A 14,417-nucleotide genomic window follows, 5' to 3' on the forward strand; every position below is an offset into this window, starting at 1 on the left:
CACTATCACACAAATTAAACCCTTTTCATTAAGATCACCAAATCCATTGGGGATTTTCTGAGCCTCGACTTACTTTAATGCGTAAGTCAATAGGGCTGCTTAAAAAAAATAGTTTCAGTTCTCTGTATTTCTAGGCACATTGTATGATTTAACTTCCCTAATCCTTAAAAGTTAGGTGTGGCCCTATGACTTGCTTTGAGTAATGAAAATTGAAGGGAAGTCTATAGGGTGACTTCCAGGTGGAAACCTTCAGACTTAGTGTCTGAGTCTCTACCTCTGTCTTTTGCCTTGTTTTATGGCAGCTGACAGAGTTCAGGTGGTGGCTCCTTTGTTACCCTCATTCTGGAATAAGGATGCCGTAGAGAAGAGGTCCCAGTAGACTCATAATGGACCTGTAGTTTCTTAGAGTGCCAAGGAAGGATTCTGAAAGAGGGGACATCCTCTGTGCTAGGTACTGAAGAGTGAGTAGGACTGAGCAAATAAAATGATGGTAAAGTAGAAAAGGAGAAAGTTGCAGGCATAGGAATCAACGATCATCAGTGACTCAAAAGCCAGAGAATGTGGAGTGTTTGGGAATCTATAAATAGTTCCATTTAGTTTTTTTTTAGAGCAGGAGAGATTCAGGGGATGGGGGACCCAAAGAGGAGCGTGATGGCACAGAAGGTAGGAGAGATGGCTGGAATCTGGTCCTGTGGGACTATGGCTGCAGTGGAGTGGGAATTGCGGGGAGGGAATGAGGAAGTGGGGAAGCCAAGAGATAAATGAAGAGGCTTAATCTAGGTAAGAAATGATGGATACCTAAGCAAGAGAATAGCAGTGTAGAATGAAGAGAGATAAAGGGATTCAAGAGATGTTATAGAAGTAGAGCCTTTGGGCAGGCGGAGTACACAAGCTCCCCTATCTGAGGGCAAGATCTTTGCTTCTGTTACTTGGGTCAAGTGATCCTCATTAACACGCTTCTCTGTGTTGGTAGCACTTGATGATAGTATCAACCCTTCACTTGTCTGACCCATATTTATTAAATACCTATCCTCTGATGTCCTAGAAATCTGCAATTCAGAAGTGTTCAGATGTTGTCTTGAAAGCTCATTTTTCAGAATGAGAAAACCCAAGGTCTACAGCCTTCTGGGGGGTGGGGGAGGGAATTACTGGACTGATGGTGGGGCATGCCTTTGTTGGGGCACTGCATTTGCAGGGTCTGGATCTCCACACTGGACTGGCCATTAGACCAGTCATTGCTCAGTCTGGGGAGAGGTCTTAGTGGCCTCAGGATTTGGGATATAAATTTGTGAGGTCCTTTTAAGTCTTAACATCCTCTTAATTTATTATTATCATTATTATTATTATTACTTGGGGGGCAGGGCTCAGGAATCTCTTCAATGTATATTTCCATATGAAAGAAGGACCATAAGGGGCAGTGTGTTTGGTTGGTGAGAAATGGAAGGACCTATTTAGGGCTCAGGGAAGAGTGCAACAACATGAACAGGGAAGAGGAGAGCGACTGTCCTCTTTCTCCATTCTTTACATTAAGGTCTCAGAATTTTGTTCTCTGGGAGTATTTTCAAAAGAAGGTGCCAAGAGCCAGATATCACAGAGGGAAGAAGCACTGAAGGCGAAATAAAGGACATTCTAGAAGTGAGAGCAGGGACACCTCGGTGGCTCAATGGGTTAGGCCTCTGCCTTGGGCTCAGGTCATGATCTCAGAGTCCTGGGATCCAGCCCCACATTGGGCTCTCTGCTCAGCACGGAGCCTGCTTCCCCCTTCTCTTTCTGCCTGCCTCTCTGCCTACTTGTCATCTCTGTCTGTCAAATAAATAAATAATAAAACAAAAGAGAAGTGAGAGTATCTATTTTAGGTGGCCCTTCCCTCTGTCGCTGCCATCACACTTAGTAGGTCACTGTTTCCCGCGCCCACAAGGAAAGCAGGCCGAGTTCCTGAGACGCAAGGGATCCACGTTGCCTCCATGATACACAGAACTAATTCCAAGAGAACGGTCTTGCATTTCACTCAGCCCAGGGAGCCAAATGAGAGTTGTGTTGGAAGCAGTGGCGTTGCTCACGGCCTTGAACTGCTCAGCCTTGAAATACATATAAAAATGCAAGAGGATTCTAAAACTTCTAAAGATATTTTCCTTTCTGGGTTTTCAAAAGAGCTTGCTGTTGTTGTTGTTGTTTGTTCATGTCATTTTGCTTTATTTAGGAAGTTTGTGGGGTTTGCCAGTAATATACTGCAGCATCATGCATTTTAATGTGAATTTCAGCTGATTCAGAATTTAGAAGCAAACGTAATCCAGTGTCAGGGACAGGCACCATGTGTCCTAGACCTTAGGAGCCAGAAGACAATAAAATGGTTACAGTGATGCATGTTTGTAGTATTTCCCCAATTAGATATAATGGAGAATATTAATTTTCTTTTTAAACATACGACATTTCTTCTCTCTCCCTCTCTGCCCCTTCCTCCTTTCTCCCTTTCTTGCTCCTATTTGTTTAAGGTCCTAAGTTCCACTGCAGCCAACAGAATGATGAGGCTGAGTGTTCTAATCACGAACTCACTTCTAACTCTCTGGCTTATTCATAAACCTTCACCATTTGGGATCAGCTTACTGGGGAGGAGGAGACAAGACATTTTTTAAAGAAGAGGCAGGGAGGCTGCTAGAGGGAAGTGGGACAAATAATGGACAAAACACCACAGTGAGTCACACAAGAGACTACAGAGCAGAGGCCAACAGCTTTAACCCAAACCCCAGGGAAACCTCTTGAAAGAACACCGTTGACTGCTGAGAGGTGAGCCACAAAGCACCAGACAGCCCCAGGCTGGGGCCAAACCGTGCCCTTCCGGAGGCTGAGCTGAGGCCAGAGCAGGTTTCTTTTTTCTTTTCTTTTCTTTTTTTTTTTTTTAAGATTTTATTTATTTATTTATTTGACAGACAGAGATCACAAGTAGGCAGAGAGGCAGGCAAAGAGAGAGGAAGAAGCAGGCTCCCTGCTGAGCAGAGAGCCCCATGTGGGGCTTGATCCCAGGACCCTGGGATCATGACCTGAGCCGAAGGCAGAGGCTTTAACCCACTGAGCCACCCAGGCGCCCCCAGAGTGGATTTCTTGAGCGTGGCTTGGTCGCACTCTTGGGCCAAGTCCCTTATTTAGCAGCTGCTGGGCAGCGATCTTCTCACCATCTGCTGAAACTGCCTTCTACAGAGGGCGTCACTCCTTCTGTCCCCTCATCTCTGTCCACAGAGAGAGGACAGCAAAAACCCTCCAGGGAGGCTCATGATTGCTCCTGGGAGATGATCAGGTCAGAGCAGATGGCTCCCAACAGAGAGCCGGCTCCGGGTGTCTTCTTCCTATTTTTATGGCTAATTACTTTCCCCCTCTTATTTCAAAGAAATAAATATCTATTTTAGAAAATGTTATGGAATGTAGTCCTTAAAAAGAATTATTCTTGTGAAGTGCCTGGGATCGTGCAGTTGGTGAAGCATCCAGCTCTTAGTTTTTTGTTTTGTTTTGTTTTAAGATTTTATTTATTTATTTGACAGAGAGGGAGAAATCACAAGTAGGCAGAGAGGCAGGCAGAGAGAGGGGGGGAAGCAGGCTCCCTGCTGAGCAGAGAGCCGGATTTGGGTCTTGATCCAAGGACCCTGAGATCATGACCTGAGCCAAAGGCAGAGGTTCAACCCACTGAGCCACCCAGGCGCAGCTCTGGTTTTGACTGACGTTGTGATCTCAGGGTTGTGGGATCGAGACCCAAGTCAGGGCTTGAGATTCTCTCTCCCTCTGCACCTCTCTTTCTCCCTCTCAAATAAATAAATAAATAAATCTTTTTAAAAAAGAATTTTACTTGGATTTCTTATGTAACTTTTCAGTCTTTTTTTCCATATGAATATGTAAATTTTTAAAAAATGGGAACCATTCTCTACGGACTGCTTTGTGATCTCCTCTTCCCTCTAAATTATGTATCATGAACATCTTCTGTTTTGTTGAACATTGAATTTGTTTCTAATTATTATTATTATTAAAAGATTTTATTTATTTGACAGAGAGAGACACAGCCAAAGAAGGAACACAAACAGGGGGCGTGGGAGAGGGAGATGCAGGCTTCCCGCCAAGCCGGGAGCCCAAAGTGGGGCTCGGTCCCGGGGTCCTGGGGCCATGACCTGAGCCAAAGGCAGATGTTTAATGACTGAGCCACCCAGGCACCCCAAATTAGCTTCTAATTATTAAAGTATATTTTAAAACACTGCTCCGGATACCCTTTTAGCTAAATCTCTGCATATCCACATGATTTCTTTAGCGTGCCTCCCTAAAAGTGAAGTGATCGAAGAGTACATATTTTCAAAAATGCTTCAGACACATGCTGCAAAATCGCCTTCCAGAAAGGTGGTACCAGTTTCTATTTGCAGAGCAGAATATGATGGTATCTGTTTTCCAACACTTGCTAACATTGTGTAATACCAGTGAAGGAGGTTTACCCACACTCTTCCTACTGTGCTATTAGAAATGAGCAAAAATCTGGGCCCCTGGCTGCCTCAGCTGGTTAAGCATCTGCCTTCAGCCTAGGTTGTGATCCCAGGGTCGTAGGATCGAGTCCTGTGTTGTGTTCCTTGCTCAGAGCGGAGTCTGCTTCTATCTCTCCCTCTGCCTGCTGCTCTCTCTGCGTGTGCTCTCTCTCGCTGTCAAATAAATAAATAAAATATTTTTAAAAATTAAAATAAATTAAGAAAAAAAGGAATCTCTTAAGAAAGAGGAGAGGCTGCCCAAAGAAACCATCAATTCTATGCAAAAGAAGGAAAGCAGGAACAGGTCATTTTAAAGGACAACAGACAGGAAGAATAGAATAAAAAATGCCAGAGTCCAGCTTTATTTATTTTTTATACCTAATGATGACAAAGAGGTCTCTTTCTTATGTTTAGAAAGAACTAGATGATAAAAGGGATAAATTTACCACTTGGGATTGATTTTTTTTTTTAATGTTGGGAAATGATAAAGAACACTGAATAAAACACCAGGTTTTATTCCTCTTTTCTGTCACATAGAACGGGCTTCAGAATGGAAACAGCGTGAAAACGAGCACCAGGGACCAGAGCCTTGTGTGGTCAGAGTGCTTGTGAAAAGTTCCAGCCATCTTAATGAGTTCTGTAAAGTCCCTGTTCTGAGCACCCAAGAGAACTTGCCCAGATCTCCACACCATTTTCGGTGGGGTCTGTAGAATCATAGAGGATGAAAGAGGAAACAAAAGCTGCTCTTCCGACAAACACATTTTCAGGAAAAGAAAGAAAGGGGGCTCTGAGAGCAACAGACTGCTAGACTCAAGAATTTCAGGGAAAATTCTAGACTAGATGTTAAAATTATGATGGAGAGTGTCCCTCATAAACAAAGGAAAGAGAACAGCGTAAAGAAGACGTTGTGTTCATCCAGAAATGACAATGATCACCTCAATGGCTGTCCCACTCCCCCATTCTGATCACCCCCCTCCCATGCCCTGACTAGATTATTTTGAGGTAAATCTAAGACATTTCCTTCTTAGGTATTTTAGTATTGGCTCTAAAAGATAAGGACTTTTCTAAAAATACAAAAGCACAGTGCCATCATCATACCAACAATAATTTCTTAATATCTTCATATATCTGGTGTTTGATCTTCCCTAACTGTCTCACAAAAAAAATTTTTTTTAGTTGGTTTGAGTCAGAATTCAAACAAAAATTCAAACAAACAAAATACCCCATGTTTGGTTTTTGTGCCTTTTGAGGTTTTTTTGACCTATACATCTCACCGCCCCCCTTATTTTCCTCCTTATAATTTATTTACTTATTTATTTAAAGATTTCATTTTATTTATTTGAGAGACAGAGAGAGAGAGAGAGAGACAAAGAGACAGAGCATGGAGTAGGGAGGGGCAGAGGGAGAAGACTCCCCGATGAGCAAGGAGCCCGATGTGGGGCTCCATCCGGGGCTCGATCCCGGGACTCTGAGATCATGACCTGAGCTGAAGGCAGACGCTTAACTGACTCAGCCACCCAGGCGCCCCCTTCCAATCTATTTTAGAGGAAAATGGCTCTGACTTACTGTAGAACGGTAAACATTCTAATTTGGCTGACGGTCTTGGCTAATCCTAACCCTTATTATTTCCTGTGAACTGGTAGTTGGACTGAGAGTTTTCTTCAGACCCGGATTTGACTCCTTAGCCAGGATACTCAGAGGTGGCACCGTTCCTTCCTACTGCACATAGCAGGAGGCTGGCTGTCTTTTGATGATGTCAGGTTTGATCTGTGGACTGGGATATTATCATCTAGAAGCATCCATTATAAAGTTCCCATGAACTTGTTACCATAGTGATTTTAGAAGCCATTGATTAGTGTTGCCTTGATTACAAGATTTCATTCATATAAAGTGGCAAAAATGGTAATATCCTAATGACATCATTTTGGGGGTTAATTTATTATTTAGAATACTTCTGTAAAGAAAAAAAACCCTCGTTTATCAATCAGATACCTAAGATATGGTTGGTATAGTCAGGTTTAGCTGATCAAGATAAACACTGAATTCATTACCTCTATATACCGGTTTTCAGAATAATGACCTTCTTGCTTAGTGTCCTTCAAAGATCATCAATGGAGCTTTCTGTCTTGTTTGAGGGTTGGGTTTTTGTTTTTTTTTTTCAGCATTATGAACTCATCAGTCTAAGTATGTTTTACATATTTTCTTTCATTTCAGTGTTTATTCTCATTTGTGCTCAAATTACCCAAACTCTGACCAGCAGAAGCGTCCTGGACTTGTTTCTCAGTTCTTTTGATAGGGTCTGTCAAAATGTCCCAGGCTCATTTTTTACACTCTTCTCCTCGACCTGGTATCAGGCATTTCTCCGAGGAGTCCTGGTCCTTTTTAGTGGGAATTGGTATTTAGAGACCACACTGTGGGCTCTAGATTGGATTTTGGAATGAGTGATTTATGAGTTTTTGGGAAAGGAGGCACTGGTCAGTAGGCACCAGGGTCTAGTTGAATTAAAGCCATCATACATTTATTAAATGAGACATGGCTCGTTCTAGATGAGGGAAAGGAGACGGAGCATAAACAAACCACTGGGACATGGTATTATGTATAAAGAGGTTTGGGGAAATAAACCAGGCCTGAAATAATTGTGCCAGGAGTCAAGGACTAAAGCTTCTGCAAGAAGGAGCATCTGAGCAGTAGAAACATTCTTGTAGGCAGAGGGAATGGAGAAAGTTCAGAGCCGAGAAGTAACTTGAGTGAATCCACAGAATGAGCAGAGTGAACACACGGCATGTTTGAAGAAGACTCAGATTTGCTTCATTTCCTGTGACAGGGACAGCGGGTTCAGACAGCCTCCAACTGCAGCCGACCTAATGCATCTGGACTCCAGCAGGGCATCTGTCCAGGCCGATCCTGAGATCATTACGGACAAGATGGAGAAATATGGACTAAAGGACAGGACTATTAGATGAATTAACAACAGTTAGGTGAATAAACGAACCCAAAGGATGCTGATTAGTGGATGGATATCGGCGTAGAGGATGGTCTCTAGTGGAGTGACACAGGGCTCTGTCTAGGTCAACAGTTTTTTCCCGATGATTTAGATACAAGTATAGAACAAATACTGAACGGATTTGCAGGTTATCTGGGTCCTGGGGGGGTTAATGAGCAGTCTTAGTGACAGGGTCTGGATTCGTAGAAATATTGGCAGGTTGGACCTATGGAGGTCAAATTTCTAGGGATGAATGTAAATTTCCACAGCTGAGTGAAACAAACAAACCAACAGGCCCAGAAGTGCACGTGCTTGCACACATACAGACATAGGAGAAGCACGGTTAGTAGACTGCACATGGAAGAGATTGAAGAGTTCAGTTTGCACATGTATTACTGGGGTGCACGGATAACAGCAGAGTGCCCAGCATGTGGTGGGGGTGCTCATCCATGCTGAGATGGTCAGATCCCTCTTAAAGAATACTTCGAAAGAGCAATTGACAAACTGGGGTGCTTTATAGGAGAATGACCTAATTGGTAGAGGAATTTAAAAAAATCAAGAGTGAAAAAGAAACCTAGAACCAAGGAATTCACAGGGATTATGATAGCCGCAACAGCTACAGAGGTGCCGTTTGGAAGTCTTTTGCGATATTACCCTAAGGCAATGCATGCCTCCATCTAAAACCATCAGGTAGAAGAGAGAGGGAAACAGATTTCCTCTCTGTGGAAGAACATTGTATTTTCACTCAGTGGAAGAACATTGGAAGAGCTTCCCATTGGCCGAGTAGCTTGCCCCATCGATCAAACCTACCTACTGTCCTAGGGCGCCTGGGTGGCTCAGTGGGTTAAGCCTCTGCCTTCCTCTCAGGTCATGATCTCAGGGTCCTGGGATCAAGTCCCGCGTCTGGCTCTCTGCTTGGCGGGGGGCCTGCTTCCCCCCCCCCGCTCCCCGCCTGCCTCTCTGCCTACTTGTGATCTCTGTCTGTCAAATAAATAAATAAAATCTTAAAAAAAAAAAAAAAAAGACAGATAACCAGTGGAGAGCTTTGGTGGGGGCGGGGCGCATGTTAAGAAAGAATTAGGTTCCCTTCTCTATCAGAGAGTCCATGAGCCAGGTCCTCCCCAGCAGCCTCCTTTCAGGCTCCCAAACCCTCATGCTACTCACATGGTTGCTCAAGGTCCACCCCAAGGTGTTTTTCAGATGAACATGAACCCCCACAGTGCCCCCACACTTTCTTCTTTTCTTTTCATCGGTCCAGGTACCACTGTCAAAGGTGTCATACTCCACCAAGACTCAAGAGAGATAGATTCTAGTTTCAGGTTGGTTTGTTTTTTAAAAGATTTTATTTATTTATTTGAGATAGAGGACACGAGGGCACAAGCAGGGGGGAGGGGCAAGGGGAAAGGGAAAGCAGATTCCCCAATGAACAGGGAGCCCAACACAGGGCAATACCAGGATCCCAGGCCGCCCGGGATCATGACCCCAGCAGAAGGCAGCCACTTAACCAACTGAGCCAACCAGGCCCCCATAGTTTCAGTTCTTTTCATGCTAATTCCAGGGCCTCAGGTGTGGTAGATTAAAGATGGCCTCAAATTCCTTGTTCCCTGCAGTCAGAGATGGAACCTAACTTCCCATCCCCTTGCATTTGAGCCACTCTCAGTGACTTGCCTCGCGATAGAAAGTGGTAGAAGCTATGGGGCTTCCAAGCGTAGGTCACTGGAAGCCTCACTGTTTTCACCTCAGCTTCCTGGAATGCTCATTCTGTGAGGAAGGCTTCCGTAGCCACTGGGGAAGACCAGATGAGAGAGACAGATGCCCAGCAAGTGCCAGCTGTCCCGGCACTCAAATATTCAAGTCACTCCAGCTGAAGTTCTAGACATCGTTTGGGGCAAAAATGTCATCACCTCCAAGGCAGGTCCAAATTTCACATTCGAGAGAAAAATGAATGACTGTCGTATTTTCAGCTGCTGAGTTTTGGGGTGGTTTCAGCACAGCAATAGGTAACCAGAACATAGGTAAGTTGCCCTGTTCGGGGGACTGATTTTCAACCCGTAAATGATGTGAAAGAGAGGAATTAATACTTTCGAAGGCCCCTTCTTACTTTGACACCCTTTGCGGCAAACGTTTGTGGTCCCATGACTGCTTTTCACTCTCAAAAATTATTCAGGACCTCAAAGGGCTTTGCTTATGTGGGTTATTTTGCCATATTGGAAATTAAAACTGAGAAAAACATGTACAACTTATTACTTTATTTAAAAGTAATAAAAATCCAGGGGCGCCTGGGTGGCTCAGTGGGTTAAGCCGCTGCCTTCGGCTCAGGTCATGATCCCAGGTCCTGGGTTCGAGCCCCACATCGGGCTTTCTGCTCAGCAGGGAGCCTGCTTCCTCCTCTCTTTCTGCCTGCCTCTCTGCCTGCTTGTGATTTCTCTCTGTCAAATAAATAAATAAAATCTTTAAAAAATAATAAAAGTAATAAAAATCCATTCTGTGTTTACACAAACAAAATACTTTTGAGCAGATATTTTCCCAAACAAAAAATTAGTACAAGAGTGGCACTGCTTTATCTTTTTGCAAATTTTTATTATTTTTAACTATTATATTTAACTTTATTATATTTAACTTTACTTTTAACATTTCCTTTTTAAAATTTTTATCCACTGAAGTATAGTTGACTTACAAAATTATATTAGTTTTGGGTGGACACCATAGTAATTCAACAATTATACACATTCCAGGGGCACGTGGCTGGCTCAGTTGTGGAGCATACAACTCGTGGTCTCAGGGTTGTCAGTTCGAGCCCCATGTTGGGTGTGGAGATTACTTAAAAATAAAATCTTGGGCACCTGGGTGGCTCAGTGGGTTAAAGCCTCTGCCTTCAGCTCAGGTCATGATCCCAGGGTCCTGGGATCGAGCCCCACATCGGGCTCTCTGCTCGGCGGGGAGCCTGCTTCCTCCTCTCTCTCTCTCTCTCTGCCTGCCTCTCTGCCTACTTGTGATCTCTGTCCGTCAAATAAATAAATAAAATATTAAAAAAAATAAAATCTTAAAAAAGCCCAAATATATATATATATATTACAAAATGCTCACCACAAGTTTCTTTAAATATCTGGCTTAATAGAAGACACCTAGAGTCTCATATCCTGCTTTTGCATGCAAATTGCTACAGTCACATGTCCGGTAACTTCTAGAAAACTTCACTGTACACTTGAGAGAGAATGAGTGAACAAGGTCAACAATGTATTCATACTATTATGAGAAGAGTTTTGATTTCACAGTCCCCTCCAGTCAAAGTTGGGGATGTCCAGTGTTCTCCAGACCATACCTTGAGAACCACTGCTCTAAAAAAAGGATGTGTAAAATTAATCTATATTCATTCATTTGTAGGTGAGAACACTTAACTTCACATTTTTGGAGTAATTTGCATTTTCATAAGAAATAAAGTCTTCCCCTGAAGGCTCACTCTCTCATGGCAGCATTTCCAAAAACACAGAAGGTCTTTGTTGGGTTAAGGGTCCCCTGTTCTCGTCCATCCACTTCATGAGCTGCTACCCTTTCAGCACCCACTGAAGTTTGGCTCTGACTACAGGGGGCACTATGGCCACAAGACTAGACCCATTGGAGACAGAAAGAGAGCAAACTGGCTGTCACGTTCAGGTCTTCCATGGCCGTTCGCTTTAAGAGAATATCTCTTTCTTGGTGTATGGACGGAGAAGGGCTCTATGTGTAATTAGCAAAAAACATGGGATTGCAAACCAACTCTTCTTGCCCCCACTTTAAGCAATTAGACGGAGTTCTTCATCGTGTTGGAAACGATGTTAAGAGACTGTTGTACCATGGAGGTAATTTGCTTGTTTATTTTAATTAAATCATTGAAAATCAGAAATGATATCATATCTAGCCCTTCCTAGCATCACAGACATTTCCCAGAACTTTTAACTGCAGGTTTTTAGTAATTGCATTGTGCTAATCAACTAAAATGGCCCAGTATAAATGTTAATAAATAAGCATAATCATAATCATGATCGGAGACATACCCAGTTGCCAAGGACTTCAAGAAGTCATCGAATCCATCCCTCTGCCTCCAGGCGTGATTTATCTTCCAGTCAATTCCCAGCAGAAAAAAAATGTCAGAGAATATGTTCGACATGGGATACTTCTCCCCACCTTCCTTATCTATTTTTTTCGTATATCCTAGTCCAGAAAAAATGACAATTAATTCAAGTAGTTTTAGAAAACGTTCAAAAACATGGAGATACTGAGAAGTTTGTTTGAGGGAAGATTTAAATTATCAAATGAACCTTTTTTTTTTTTTCCTAGAAATGGGGCAAAGAGTGCTTGCAAACCTACTAAGTCCACATATGTTGAATATGATTTAAGTTCTTTAAGGGCTGGGTTAGAGAATTTGATTTTTCACTTTGGTGACAGCCAAATTGTCATAATGATTATCTGAGCATTTTTCACCTAGGTCCACCAGGGATTAAATATGTTTTGATGCATTTAAAAGTTTTTGGATTTGAAAAGATACATAGTTTGTGTAAGCGATCTAATACTTATTTGAGGGAATGATAAGAATTATCAAAGATTTACATAAGATTGAGGTTCTATTTTGTTACTAACTTTAGGACTAAATAAAATTTATTAGAGAATGTCAGACGGTATCCTTTCATCTTGGCCCTATGGGATTTTTTAAAAGATAGTCCTGGTGGGACACCTGGGTTGTCCTAGTAGGTTAAGCCTCAGACTCTTGGTTTCAGCTCACTTCATGATCTCAGGGCATGGAACCTGCTTAAGATTCTTTCCCTCCTTCTCCCTCTGCCCCTCTACCCCCACTTGCTGTTGGTGTCCCTCTCTCTCAAAACAAAAACAAATACAAAAACAGTTCCTGAGTTATCAAGGACCCTGAAAATAATAACACAATCTTCTGGTACACTTTCCGCATGCCCCAAGACCTAGAAAAGAATTTCTTCTTGGCCAGTCTATAAATTAAGCTGTGACCCAAAAGCCACAAACGTAAGCAGAGTTCTATCACTATCAAAGATGGAAATACAAATGTTCTTATCCTTTAGCATGACAAAGCCCTTTGTCCAGACCCTGATCCTCAGGGACTGTCCCCTTCCTGGCCCCCATTCCTTTCACCACAGCCAATTTTGAATGTGGCAGCTACAATTTTCCACCTCAGCTGCCTGGAAATTAGTCCTCACCCCTCACACAAGCTCTATCACGTTTCATACCGATGCTAGTCTCAACACCTTACTCTTCAGTCTTGAGTACTGAGAGAAAATTCCATCACAGGGCCTGAAGAGAATAGCCTAATGGTTAAAAGTACCAACTTTGAAGTCTGATCCCGCTTCACCGCTACCTAGTTGTCTAAACTTGGACCAGCAGCTTACTTTCTGTCAGCTTAAATGTTGTCATGTATAAAATGGGGTTGTGTTAGTCTCTTGGCGGTAAGTTACAGAAAACCAAAATCAAAGTGTCTTTGAGCTCCTCTCAGATGTGGCCAATTTGAGGTTCTTAAACTCTGGCATGGGAATCAAGTTTCTCCATTTCTGAGTTCTGCTTTCCTCCATGTTGATGGCATTCTCACCCAGGCTCTCTCCAGGAAGGTGCAAGATGGCTACACAGCTTGTCTCCAGTCCCCCCCCCCCCCACCAAAAAAAAGCTTTAACAAACCCAGTGAAAGAAGTGTCTCTTTGCCAAGAGCCCTGGCAAAAGTGGGTTCAGCTTGGGTCCCAGATCAAACTTTAACAATTGCTATGGCCGGGGTGCCTGGGTGGCTCAGTGGGTTAAGCCTCTGCCTTCAGCTCAGGTCATGATCTCAGGATCCTGGGATCGAGCCCCGCATCGGGCTCTCTGCTCATCGGGGAGCCTGCTTCCTCTTCTCTCTCTGCCTGCCTCTCTGCCTACTTGTGATCTCTGTCAAATAAATAAATAAAAGCTTAAAAAAAAATTCAAAAAAAAAAATAAAAAAAACAATTGCTGTGGCCAAGATGTATATTTTCATCAGCAAGACTTGAGTCAGGTACCTAGTGCTGGCATTGAGCATGGAATCAATCTCACCTGGTAACTACATAGACTGAGATGGCTGTTGAACAATTCTTGGGAGAAAAATTGAGCTGCCACTTTTAGATAAAGGGACAGCGGGTCCGGAGCAAGACAGAAGACAAAACTAATCTGTAACTGTCTACTCAGTGGATGATAATATCTACCTTAAATCCATGGGCTTTTAGAAAAGATTTATTTATTCATTTTAGAGAAAGCATGCACAAGCGGGGGGTGGGGAGGAGTACAGGGCCAGAGAGGCAGAGAAGCAGACTCCCCGTTGAGCGTGGAGCCCAAATGGGGACTCAGCTTGGGGCTGGATCCTAGGACCCTGAGCTCGTGACCTGAGCTGAAACCAAGAGTCAGAGACTCAACCAGCTGAGCCATCCAGGCACCCCTTCATGGGGTTTTTTAGAGAATTAAATAGTCATGCAAGAAGAGTATTTGGCATGGTGCTTGGCCCATTGCCAGTATCCTTAGCATTACCTATTACACTGCTTGGTAAATCTTTGTGGAATGAATTTGAATGTTACCGTAGCCTCAGTAGTAACTGTTCTAAGTGGATGACATTTCACCTATTTAGTGAAAAACTTTATATTTTTAATTGTTTTTGTTAGTGAAAAACTATATTTCATTTTTTAAGATTTTATTTATTTATTTGAGAGAAAGAGAGCTCGAGCAGGGGGTGGGGTGCAGAGGAAGAGGGAGAAGCAGACTTCCCACTGAGTGGGGAGCCTGACGTACGGCTCCATCCCAAGACCCTGAGATCATGACCTGAGCCGAAGGCAGACACCTAACTGATTGAGCCCCCCAGACCTCCATTTTTAGATTTTTAGTGAAAAACTTTAAAAGAGGGGTGGCAACTCACATGCCAAGTCCACTAGTGACTACAAGGAGTG

This window comes from Lutra lutra, chromosome 2 (assembly GCF_902655055.1).
Source record: "Lutra lutra chromosome 2, mLutLut1.2, whole genome shotgun sequence".
In the NCBI taxonomy this organism is placed as follows: Eukaryota; Metazoa; Chordata; class Mammalia; order Carnivora; family Mustelidae; genus Lutra; species Lutra lutra.